The 13,658-nt window shown below is 46.9% G+C and overlaps 1 protein-coding gene across 5 annotated transcripts in view; it reads left to right on the forward strand.

The window, feature by feature from the left end:
* The window catches only part of TAFA4 (TAFA chemokine like family member 4), a 128,981-nt gene that overhangs the window by 37,773 nt on the left and 77,550 nt on the right, over positions 1 to 13,658 (forward strand). The gene's annotated exons all lie outside the window — the stretch shown is intronic.

Raw genomic sequence — 13,658 nt, forward strand, 5'->3', positions numbered from 1 at the left:
TTCATATTGTTTTGGGGCCTTATTGTACTGAGAGAAGAGGCCCCAGATCTTTGTAAGCTTCATGCTGACAGGTTTCCGTTGAATACTCTCCTGAGTGGTCGAGTTACTTGTGACTGTGTAGAGGTGCCGAGGGGGTGTTGTCCTCAAAACATATGGAGCCCACGGATCTATGGGGAAAAGAAGCTTCAATCTAAGGGATCCCAAGATCTCTACACTATGTCAAGACCCCATCCCAAGGTATCTCCCCTAGAACAGGGGTTTACAACCTTTTTCTTTCTGAGGTGCCCTAGACATGCTATAAAATCTCCCGGCCCATCTGTGCCACAAGATCTGGTTTTCTGCATGTAAAAGCCAGGGCTGGCATTAAGGGGTAGCAAGCAAGGCAATTGCCCTGGGCCCCAAACCACCAGGGGCACCTAGAAGCTAAGTTTCTCAGGCTTCTGCTTCAGCTCCACATGGCAGAGCTCTGGGCTTCTGCCCCGTGCTGTGGAGCTTCGTTTTTTTTCTGCCCTGGGCCCCAGCGAGTCTAACGCTGGTCCTGTTCGGCAGCCCCCCTAAAACCTGCTTGTGGCCTCTGGTTGAGAACCACTGCCCTAGAAGATGTGCTGCCATGAGCTGCCCTGACAGGACTGTGCCAAACTCCCTGAATGGAGAGAGGACGACATGGAGCAGAAGTTGCTCTTTTTCCTAGTAGTACTGTGTTCACTTTCACTGGATATTCCGTTACCGAGCCAGAGACTTTTCATAATCTTCAAGATTAGCTGTGGGGACCTTGGAGGATCAAACGAATATTGACTATTCATGAGATGCTGCTATTCAAAGGTATTAAGTTGATCAGTTCTAATTGCCAATGGAGAAATAATCAGGAAGTTCCTTATGTATTTGAAAGGCAAAATTAAACAACGCAAAAGTCTGGGTTAGGAAAATGAACATATTTGTTGTGGGTGACCAAAATAAGCCAAGATCATAAACCACATCAATATCTCCCAGTGTGAACTGCATCTTCTGACCTATAGATGCTAGCAAATATTTCATACTTGCATATGCAGGTCCTCAGAATGGTAGAATATGGACAGGAGTTACAGCTGACTTTTTTCAAAGACGCACCAATGTATTTAGCTTATATTCTAACCCCCTTACTCCCAACCTCTTTTCGTATAATAGGATTCAATATTGAGATACTACAGCTCTATTTGATACAAGCAGAATCCGTCTGTTCTCAGGGTCATCTGATACTGTGTACTTTTGATTAGCAAAGTGTGAAGGAGCAGGCGCACATACAGTGTTTATGTACTGAAAATGTTTGCGCTATTATAAACATCACAGTCCTCTGCTGAACCTCTTTCAATGATCCTGAGGTAGCATCTCCCTTTGATTCGGGCCATTGGTGCATCACACTGTCAGAGCATGCCCTCAGGGAGGGGTTTGATTTTTTTCAGAAGGCTTAAAAGAACAGCCCTTGCAGTAAGGTGGAAAAGGAGAGTTTGTACGTCCAGAGAGATTAAAATGGAAGCTTTGTTCTGCTGTGTACAGTGACTTACAGAGGTCTTTATTTGAGACTGACCTTCTAGTGAAGAAAAGGCAACAAGAAACAAGGGCATACAATAGAAAGGAAGCTGCATGGGCACTGCATGCAGCCTCCGTTGGAAGGGATAGGGAGGGAGTGGAATAGGGTTTGACAACTGTCAGGGTGCTTAGTTGCATGGGTGGCAAGCAAGGCTCTTTCGTTAAGGAGTGGGAGATATGGCAAACCTACTGGTTACCATGTGAACTCATGCCAACGGCATATCGGAGGAGGCTGATGACAGTTCTGAACTAAACCCTTCCCCTCCATTTTTGAATGCAGTGACACGCTCTGCTGAGTGAAGATTTCATTATTTGCAGGCTGTCTTCTTGATAATCTTGGCCAAGAAGCATGTCAGTTGTAAGGGGATGCTTTCATTTGGAGAGAGGGGAAAAAAAAAGAATCTAATAAACTATTTTCCTCATAGCTTTTTGCATCAATATTGCTATTTTGCATTTAATTAGTAGCACTAGTAAACTAAAGGACCCTAACAAATTCCTGCTGTGGTCCCTGAGACGTGGTGCATTTCTAATAAGAGCATGTTTTCATTAAATAGTCCTGTTACATTTCTTGCTAATGGCCCATTCTCCATTTGTATGTCTGCTCTGCATATTATAATGCTATGGAAGTGCAGCATGCTATAAACCTAGAATTTGAATCAGTGACAGAAACTCAAAATGCCTTTTAAAAAATGTCTCTCATGGAACTTGTACAGTGAAGGAAATTCAGATGGGAGCAGTTAAAACGAGAGGGTTTCACTTTTGTGTTCCAGCTCATCAATCATTAAAGAGACACTGGCAGGTCAAATGGGCCTAAAACTGATTGATTTACAAGAAGAATCATTTTTTTGAAAGAGAGTTTAAATTAATCTCCAATGCCAAATTAAAAACAACAACAAACAAACATCCATACATTAGGGTCCTAACTAGGGAGTGATTAATTAACTCAAACCCACACCTGTCCATTAGATCATCTAGTCTGACCAGTTTTTCACAGAATATTAAATTTCTATTTGAGCCCAGTAACATGTGTTTGAGTAACACATGCCTTCCAGGAAGGCATCTTTCTGGGTTTGGAGAAAGGTTTTGTTGGTGTTCCTAGCCTCTGTTTGCCAGAAGCTGGGAATGGGCGACAGGGGATGGATCACTTGATGATTACCTGTTCTGTTCATTCCCTCTGGGGCACCTGGCGTTGGCTGCTGTCAGACAGGCTACTGGGCTAGATGGATCTTTGGTCTGACCCAGTATGGCCGTTCTTCTGAGAACCTCCACATCACAATCTCAGCTAGACACACACCCTTTTCTTGTGACCTCCTGTCAAAAGCAGTGCATTGGCTGGCCTCACCTCTATAGGACCTGGGCTGCCCAGAGGCCAAATACCTATTAGAGATTAGTTCCAGGATGCTACTGCCTCTTTGGGGAGCTGCGGATAGTGCAGTTACCAGATCTCATTTGCATATAGATGAGCTTCAGGGATATGCAGTGTATGGGGCTGGATAGGTTTAAGAGCAGGGTGGAAGTGGATAAGGAATGGGGTGAAGGATTTTCACAGGATGACTGGTGGGGGACCAGGTGGGAGAAGGATGTCCCGTTGGGTAAGCTCAGAAGGCTTGTGTACTTAGGGAACCTTGGAGGTTTTGTGCGCATCACAAATTCTAATGTGAACAATTTGTGCTGCTCTATGTACCTGGCTTAGCACATGCGTGCTGGTTCCCTTGAGTTAGAATGCACAGTTAACCATCAAGCGATGTCAAATGATAGCATGGGATTAGGCAGGTTTCTGAAAGAAGAGAGTTGATGAACACTTAGATTAAGATTAGGGATTTGAATGGCTCCAGTGGTTTCTTTTAAATTGACTGATAGCCCAAGTAGTAGCTATCAGCCCAAGCTCTTTGGAAATATTTGTCATTAATCAGTGCTCCTTAATGCAGCTCCCTTGGAAAGGGCTCTGGAAACGCTGTCCCAATTAGAGAAATTTGTACTCGCTTTATTAGCTCCTTCATCATGGGCACTACTGCAAACAAACAAGAGTAGGGATGGGAGAGCGGGATCCTGCTGGTGCAGTGCTAATTCCAGAGGCTGCAGCGGGAGGAGCGTGCTATTGGAAAAGGGAGGTGAAGTGAGCGCCACAGAGGCCTGTGGCAGGGAAGCAGAGTCACTCTGGATTACAGGCCTGAGGCAGTTCTCTCATTGCACTGGCAGGCAGAGGGGGACTTGCACAAGCTCCTCATTAACAGAGCCAGGCGTCTGGGCCCCACAAAAGAGAATCGCTCAGCTTTTATTTTTAAAAACCCCAAAGATAAATTTCTAGCCTTTTCTCTTGTGAAGAGAGCCTTGAAGAGAGAAACCCACACAGCTCGATAGCTAGGGCTGAAAGGAACAAGAAGCTGGACTCTGCTGCTCTAGCTGGAGGCTGGTCACTGGGGCCTAAAGCTGCATCTTTTCCCCCCCGCTGCCTCAACACACGCTTGCGTACACGGGATTTTCACTGTACTGCGGCTGTGTCCGCATGGGATGTTATTGCGCGGCAAGCTGGTGCACTGCAGAGTCGCGCCCAGAATAGATGACTGTTCGCCTGCTGACTGCCGCCGGGGGCTTGCTTCCCAGCCATCCCGCTGATGGCAGGGCACCCACCATGAGGAACAGCTGCTAGGTAGGTGAGCTACATGGAGGCTCCATGAGGCTCCAACAAGAGGAAAGTTGGGGAGATGGAGGGGAGGGATAGAAGGATCGAGGGATTTGCATAGAGAAGTAAGAAAGGGAGGGAGATTTTGTTTTTACTGAGGAGGAAACGGTATGGAATTTGCAGGACTCCGTGGGGTGGAGGGGGTGTCTCCTAGGACATGTCCTGAATCTCACTAGTGGAGGTGGAAAATGGCAATGCTTTTGGCAGGGCAGTGTTGGTGGCTGGCTTGGGGGATTATATCCTTAAATCCATCACTCACCTTTCCAGTCATGCTGCCATCCTCCATACACCCAATCTGACTTGTCAGCTGCCTGTCGCTCACCACTAGGAAACCTGATGTGGCTTCCAGTGACAGAACAGCATGGCATGAACATGGTGCAACTATGGCCTTGTACAATGTTAATTGAAGTGGGCACTGAGTCAAGTCCAGTATTCATCCTGAATGCCCAATCTCAGCGTTACATCAGCTGTTCACAGTCGCTGTTTGCCCACCCCTCCTTCAGGATTAAAGACAAATCACCTTTTTAAGGTAAGCCAGTGGTTTTGAAAGCACCTGTATAATGTTAGACATTATTATCCGGTGTGATGCTGGTAATCCGTAAATAAATCAAGATCTGTGAGAACCCCTGTCTGGGGTGTATTTTCAGCCTTTTTAACTAGGAAAAAGATTGGATAGGATTGCGATAATTCTTTAAATGCAATTATTTATTGATCTCACTTTGACTCATCCCACTAGCAGGAATGCCCTGCTAACCTATTAGCAGTATTTTGCTTTCAGCCAGTGATTATTGAACAATGAGGAGTGGTGTTTAACGAAACCCTTTTCAGGAATAGTTGTTGAACTGCAAAATCTGTAGAGGGAGGGAAACATGGGTTTTCCCCATTTCACAAGGAACAGTTTTTTAAAAAGTGGATTCACTCATCAGAATAACTTTATGGACGTGCTTCCTTAGGCTAAGGGAGCAGTTTCATTTAGGCCTGGCAGCAGAATGCTTTCCCATTTGGGGGCACTACTGCTCCCCCAAATACTACTGTATTAGGATGCTGAGGGTTAAAGGTATAGCCATTTGACCCCGTGCTTCCCTGACTTCTGCATATTACATTTCTCATTATTATTTTTTTTGTTTTATACAGCCAAAGATATACATGGTGCTTTATGGGAAAATAAAGGAAATACTCCTTGCTTTCTAGGGATGAACTTTCAGCTAGTCCCAAACTAATATCATTTCAATATCTGCTGTGCACAGAGATGTGGCTGAGCATCTGCTTTGGACCAGGTCCTGCATTCCTTACTTGAAATGTACTCTGGCAAAACTTCGGCTGAAGCCAGTGCAGCAAATAGGGTCCTTCATGCATGCAGATCATATGGTTGGATGCCCAGCTGCCCTAGCTGGATGCACTAATTAGTTCAACCGCCATTTTTGTTGGCAGGTGCGTGTGCAGAAACGGGTATGCTGAAAATGTCCTAGATTGCTATAGATTATTGGCAGTGGTGCGTTAGGTGATGCAATGGGCTGTGGAGTGGAGCTGGAGCAATGAGATGTTCAGCTGCTGGCCATGTGCGTGATAACATGGCTGCCAAAATGTGTGTCCAGCCTGTAATGACACTTCTGGAAGTTTAGCACTGCATTTCTGAAATGCTTTTCATTACATTTTTGTAACCATTAGCTAATGAGTCCCAGGTGGCATGATTACCCCTCCGCAGCGGAGACTCTCAGTCAGTCGGACTCTGTTGCTCAGAATGGATGCATGCGTTCAATGCGGCATGTGCACCTCGAACTGTAGCTATTGCTGGGCTTTTCTCTCCTTGCGTAAAGTTTTAAGAACTCGGGACAAAATGAGAGACATTGGGCCAGGTTCTCTGCTGAATTGAGACTCCACTTGGGGCTGCTGAATGAGGGAGGCCTAGTCCTGGCCCCAGTGTATGATACAGCAGCCTGTGGGAGAGCCATGCCTGTGGCAAACACCTCTCTGCCCCTGACACTCTCCTCCCCCGAAGTGGGGCTGGTTTGGGGGATCGCACAGGAGTAGGTGTGTTGGCAATGTGACATCAGAGAGTTTCCTTCCATCAAGGGAATTTTCAACTGGCCAGATCTGGCCACCAGAGAAGCATTAAAAGAGGCCCAAATACACCCAAATCATGCCCCTGTCTCTGTAACACAGACGTCTTGTACAGTGGCCATTCACCCAGCCTCTACAGTCTAATTCCAGTTCCATTCCTCTACGTACCCTTGCTGGGGTTTCCATGGGGCCATCTTTCCCCTCCTCTCGGCTTTAGGATTGAGTGCTTGCCCTTCAGCTTATTCGTAGCCAGTGACCATCCACATCTTGTTTGTGATGGGCATTGCTGGGAGGAAGCCTCTGGAAGACCTTCACTCCTTGAGCCATGGCTTGTTCTAGCCGCTCCCATGCACCCGCCGAGGAGGGCTGCATGCAGCTTCCCCTGCAGCCCATCCACTCTGCCTTGCGTGTCTAGCTGCAGAGCAAGGCAGGGGGAATCTCACTGGCATCACTTCCAAACAATGGATATGAACCGGCTCGTCCTTTTAAGCCTGAGTGATGACTGCAAAAGCTGCTGACTGTGGGCTACGTCGTGCCTGCTGGGCAGAGCCCATAGTAGGGGCAAAGGGGAGCACCGGGAGGCATTCAGTCTGAGGGAAGCAGAGCTCCTCTTTAATGTGCAGAGGGAGCATCCCCATAGGTGCTGGAACTTGGGGTGTGTGTGTGGGGCTTCCGCAACCCCTGGCTTGAAGCGGTTTCCATCCTATACAGGGTTTACAGTTTGGTTCAATGGCTCTTAGCACCTCCACTATACAAATTGTTCCAGCGCCCCTGAGCACGGCTGCGTTTCCTTATGCACCAGTCCTGCCCTGGGTTCAGTGTGGAGTGGGATGGGCCCTTCCTCCTTTCTGCCCTCTCTAGGTGTAGGAGCAGAGCAGTCCCTGTGCTTCTCTGAATGCAGAGACTGCGTTTCCGCACGGTCCTTTTGTGGGCCCTACAACTGGGGAGTGGGGAAGGGTTTCTGAGCCCTTTCCCACTGTGTAATGGCCAGGTCTCCTGACAGATCTACTGCAGGAGCTGGGGGCTGTATTTATACTTTAATGGCATGCTTCACTTTTCATTACCCTTAGAGAGCTAGTGTTAATCCTGCTGACTCAGTATAATTACAGTCTGATTCCCTGGATCCCTCCTGGGATTTCCTGTTGGATAATGTGTTCTTGGCTTAGACTCTGCACCAATCTGGAGGGAAATGCGCCTCCTGCTGGATCACCCTTGTCACTTCCTGCGGCACCTATGTTTTCCTTTAATGCCTCCTACCCAAGCCCCGCTCGGCTCGTGTGATTGGATGGGAGCCCAGCCCAGGAGCGTGAGGCTGCAGAAATAGCTTTGCTTGGCTCTCTGCAGTGAAAAAAATCTCCCTGCTAGATGTCAATGGAAGACTTGAAACCTTGGACTCTAATGATGAGAGATTCTCTGCCTTTGGTGATTTCTGGCTCTGTAGCCTTCCCAATGGAACTGCGCTAACAATGTTTACCTCATCTCAGGTAGGATGACGATGAATAATAAATAACACTATGTGAATTAGGAGCCCTATTCTGACTCCCATCCTCACGCTGAATTGCTCTTTATTGTATGAGTCGTGCTGTTGATCTTCATGGGATGACTCATGGAGTACAGGCTATTCCACAAGATCTGAGGTGCTAGAATCTGACCTTAAATTTTTTGTACCCGGCTTGAGAAATTTGGCTGTTTGTGGATCTTTGCAGGGAAAAGGGGGAAGGAATCCTCTTTATCTGGGCTGCAGAGTGGCTCCTCCAGGTCTAACGTGACCATGTTGCAAGGGATGGTGGCTGATACATTTATATTGTGGTAGGCCCTCAAGCCCCAACCTTTACCTGCTCCAGTGCCTTGCATGACCACACACAGCACCCATGGAGCAAGGGAATATAGGGCATATGTGTGCCTAGCACAGACCTCCCCCTCCAAATCCTTCTCCGCTCCTTTAGGTGAAACCTCATCGGCTATCTGCACCATTGGACACAGGAGAAGGATTTCTCCCCAGGCAAATCCATGAGTCTATAATATTTTTTGACAGGCTGTAACTGCTAATTGATGACTTGCCGAGTAACTGGGCAGTCAATATAATATCCGTATTGCTTGGTTTGCCTAAATTCATTATTTACAAGCTGGAAGAGGTAGGTTTTTGACCTTATGGACAAGTTTGTTTAGGGATTATACTTCTGTTAGAAGGCCTTCTATTGCATCCATCATACAGAGAGACTAAGCCCTTGGATGGTTTCAGAGTAGCAGCCGTGTTAGTCTGTCTCTGCAAAAAGCACAGGAGTATTTGTGGCACCTTAGAGACTAACAATGTGTACACAGAAAACACATACCTGCTCAGCTCTTGCTAAGCCAGTTCCAACAGCCCCCCAACTTTTGAGTCCCAGCCTCACTCTTTAGCCCCTGATTCTGTCTTGCATTCCACTGCTGCAGTTTTAAAGCAAAGAGAATGGCGCCATATTTCCCAAAGGACTGCACGGATATTAGCTGATCCTTACAATGCTGCTGTGAAGTTGGTAAGTATTATTATCCCCAGTTTTCAGTTGGAGAGTCTTTGGCAGAGGGTAAAAACAACATTTTCATCTTTGGGGCCTTCCACTTGTGGGTGCTGAACTTGAGACTGCATGGGCCTGATTTCTAGTGGTACTGAGCATCCCACAACTCCCACTGGTTTAAACTGTGTCAGGCCAGCGCTTAGGAAAATCAGGCCCAAAATGACAGGACTGAGGCCAGAATTTTCAGAAGTAGCACAAGTGACTTGACCAAGGCTATGCCATGAGGCATCTGTAGAGATGGGATTAAAAATTCAAGGTGTCCCAGGCTCACGTTCAGTCCCCTTGGGTTCATTGCCCCTAGGGACTTCATAGCACAGAAACGACCCCTACTAAGAGCCCTGTTGTGTTATTTAGCCACTGGCTCATGTTGGGAGTGGACTTGCACCAACCATAGGGGCCGCTAGGTGGCACAATCAAATCCTGATGGGCCTGATATATTGCAGGACTCTCATGATGGTGTGGCCTGTTTTCTTGAGCACCCCTACGCTGTGTGTGTGTGTGTGTGTGTGTGTGTGTGTGGCTGGGAGTTGTGACTGTGAGTGGCCCTTGTGTGGGGCGTGCCGTATGGCAAAGACTTTTCACCCTTCTCCCCATTCCACAAGGACCATACTGATCATAAGTGCTTTCTAATATATGCAACACTCGTAAAATAAGCTGATCCAGTCACTCAGTTAACTTGGGTTAAATACACGATCCTGGCTTGTTAGAAGCCATTTTGGTCTGCCATGTTGTAATCCAGATAGATTGGAATAGCTCTGTCGTCTCATTTTTTTCCTGCTAGACTTGGGCAGTAATCTGACTCTTTAAAAATCCTTAGGAAGCTTTCTCTGAATGCATTTCCAGGTGCTCAGCAACTCCTTTGCCTTGGTGTGGGGAAGAGAGAAGTCATCCCTGTGCCCTTTGTGCCTTCTCTTAATCCATCTGTGGGCCTGTATAGCGCAGTTCCAGCTGACACGTACACAGACTCCCTTTCACATGTGTTAGAATTGCTCCTTCATCTTTTAGAAGGAGTCCACGTTGAATAACACAAAACAGCCTTCTATCTCCCAGGGCTGTAGCATGCCCAGCCCCATACTCATTTGTTCTGTCTCCACAAAAGCAATCAGAATACTCCATAGACTGCTGCTGCTATTGTTGCTTCACTGGGTGTAGTACCTTACTGCATCACTAGTCCCATCCATTTGCACAGGACTGCCTGAGGAGTGAAGTCCTACTCAGCGTGAGTAAGGGGGACACCAGGAGCTGGCGATGCAAATGCTTTGAGTACAGGTCTTTGATGTTATAAAACTCTTGAGTGGGAGGGTCTGTAGGGTAAATGCTAGCAGACCTTTCTCCGTAACCGTGCTAATGGTACCAGGAGTTGTTTAACTGTATTAGCTGTTGCCTTGCCTGCCCTTGGGGGCATCTTTGTGTCTTCCGAGTCTGATGCGGTGTTGGTCTATGTTGGGGCTGGATACTCGGCAAAAAGGACACACAGAGGCACCCCAGATGCAGGGTATTTACTCTGTATTCTGTGCACACAGTGTCAATGCTCCTGTCCTGTTCTATACACCTGCCAGTATTGCGCCCTGGAGAAAATGGGGCAAAAAGGGGATTGATTAGAGCTAAGCATCCTTGTGCTCAATTTTGATTCCCCAACGTGAATTCACAGAGACCATTTTCCACCTAACAAATAACTGTGTGTGTTGCAGAACTAACTACAGACACATACCGGAGGCATCTGGTAGTGACTAAGAGGGGATTAAGGCTGCTCAGGTGTCTATCACCCACTCCCCCTTCCCTAATCTTGAGAGAGTCTTCCCGAGAGAGAACATCAGATGTCAACGAAGACAAGAGCAGGTATTTCCACACAAGCATGTGGTATAAGATAGCGCAGCAGTTCTCAAACTGTGGGTCGTGACCCTGTTTTAATGGGGTTGCCAGGACTGGCATTAGACTTGCTGGGAGCCAGGGCCCAAGCCCAAGCCCCACTGTCTGGGGCTGATGCTGAAGCCCAAGGCTCAGGCTTCAGTCCCCCCTCCTGGGGTTGTGTAGGAATTTTGCAATGAAGTTTGAGATGCCCTGAGATGGCGTATCTTCTGTGTGAACAGCCCAGATGCCACAGGGATGGGCACCTCAGGGCTATATGTACATAATCCCATATTCTATGTGTACTATGCACTGATGGGCTGGATGGCTTTATTTTATTGAGGTCTCGTCAGTATTGTCTTGTTTCTTTCCCCCCGTCGTCGTTAAACGAGGCTTTGAAATATTCCAGTGGAAAGGGCTGACTGGCTGTGACAGGTTGAAAGGCTGCCAGCAGAGAGTGGAATGTGACGTCATAAAAAAGCACTTTGAGAGGGTTTGTTTTGCTTAGACGTTTTAAAAATTGCTGGTAAAGCCTGTTGTGTGCCTGCAGAAGTCTGAAAGGTGCTGGGAACTGTCTGCAATCTCTCTGTGGAACTGAATTTTAGGCTGTGTGCCTAGTTTTTTGTTTTTGTTTTTCGGTTAATGCTAACATTTGTAGCTTGTATTACCTCACTTTCCTGTAGTCTGAAGGGCTTTCTTACTTCAGTCAGATATAACTAGGCAGTTGGAAGTGATGAGGCCTGACTTCCCTCTCCTGTACTCAGTGTAAACAAGGAGTAGCTGTACTGAAGTCAATAGTTACCTGGTGTAAAATGAGAAGAGGATCAGGCCCTTGTATGAAGGGTGTGGTGCTCTTTTGTCCTCTTGCACACACAATCTTGAAATCATCTCAGTATTTATTAAAGGCACAACCCTGCCAGCCTCACTCATGTGGGGTAGTGTCTTATTACACAAGACTACACATGTAGTAAGATACTACTCAGTGAGAGTCTCATTGGCAGAATCTGTCCCTTTAAAGGGCTTGCTTTTTACAGTGATGGGGTATTGGGGGAATGTCTTGGAGTTCAACTAAGGAGACATCACCCGAAGCAGAGTCATTTCCGTTTCCCTTTAAAGAGTATTATAGCACCATCTGCAAAGGACTTAGGGGTCATGGTAGCAAACCAATTCAACATGAGCTCCTAAAGCAATGCTGTAGCTAAGAGGACTAGCGCAATTGTTGGATGCAGGAGATGGGGAATATGACGTAGGAATAGGGAGGTGGTATTACTGCCATATATGGCATTAGTGGCACACTTACTGGAATGCTATGGCCAGTTCTGGAGTCCGCCCTTCATAAAGGATGTTGGAAAGGTTGCAGAAAAGAGGTATAAGATGATTCATGGCCTGGAAAACCTGCCTGACAGGGAGAGACTAAAGTTTGTGAAAAAGAAGGTTAAGCAGTGACTTGATTCCCGTCTGTAAGTACTGACGTGGGGGGGAAAGATTTCTGGTAGGGGAGGGCTCTTTAATCTTTCAGAACAGGGCATAATGAGATCCACTGGGTGGAAGTTGGGGCTTGATAAATTGAGCCTAGAAAAGTGCAAATTTTTCATAGTGAGGTTAATTAACCACAAGAACGACTTATTGAAGGATGTGGTGAATTCTCCTTCCCTTCACTTCAAGTCTTTAAATCAATAATTCTAATAGACTACCTAGCTCTCCTCTATGGGCGTCGCATGGCTGTCTTTCTAAATGCTGTGCTCTGGCTCTAACAGAAGTTATGGTCCTGTTGCAGGAATCATCAGGTGAGGCTGGAATTCTGCAGGAGGTCAGACTAGATGGCACCTTCTGGCCTTAAAAGTCTATGAAATGTGGTTGAGGTGGCTATGGGGGCTAGATTGTGTCACAAGAACATGGCCCCTAGGAAAGGAGTATAACAAGGAAAGAATAGGAGCCATAGTCCCCTGCCTGTTTCACCCTTGTTCCTGGGTAGAAGGTAGTAACAGGGCTGGATTTAGGGCCAGGCAACCCAGGTGACTGCTTGGTGGCGCCGGGTTTGGGGTGCTCTTTTTGTTTTAGCAACAAAAGGGAAAAGAGAACTTTTGAAATAAAATGTTTCGGGTATTCCATATGTGGGTTCATTTTTCACTAACCTCCTAGAATGTCCTGGACCTTTCTAGAATCTCATGAAACTTTCCAGACTTTCTTAAAATTAAAAAGCTTCTATAAGCTTAGAGGAAACAAATTTTTTTTTTGCTTATATATGTCCTGCATAAATACAGACTTACAGATCCTAGCGTGCAAATGTATCGTCTTATATGACTGGGATAAATCATGCATGCAAATTGTTCCTCAACATCATGAAATAGGCTACAAATGCAATAAAAAATAAGGTATTAAAAAGTTTAACAAGTGGAGGGGAGGGGCACCGAAGACGTTCCTTACCTGTGGTGCCATTTGGTCTAGGGTCAGCTCAGGGTAGTAAGTACTTCTCTAGTCACCTATATTAGCTGAAAATCATGACCCCTTTGCCATGCCCGGCCTCGGCTCTGCCTACCCTCTCTTCACCCGCTCCCCAGGCTCCTGCTGTGAAGGGCAGGGAGTAGGAAGTGCACAGCTCCTGCATAGGAGAATAAGGGACAGGGGTCTTGATCCATTTTCTGCCACTGCACAAGTATGCAGACCAAGTTCTTGGGCAGAGTCTTCAGAGACAGCCAGCTATGCAAGAAGGCCTGCAGTGAGGCGGGTCATTTGTCTGGTTTTAAACTGGGAAGTCCTCCTTTTGGATGGTTTGTCCCCTGTCCAGTACTGAAACAAAATGGAATCTGCCGCTCCACCCCCGCCGGTGTGACCTTGCATCACCATGCACGCGAGGACACACTGGTGGTGGTGAGGCATACCATTCCTGGGAATATGTGACTGGCCTCCCGGCCGTTCAGGACTGAATTGACAGAGTGGATCTT

Source organism: Mauremys reevesii, linkage group 7 (assembly GCF_016161935.1).
Source record: "Mauremys reevesii isolate NIE-2019 linkage group 7, ASM1616193v1, whole genome shotgun sequence".
Lineage (NCBI taxonomy): Eukaryota > Metazoa > Chordata > Testudines > Geoemydidae > Mauremys > Mauremys reevesii.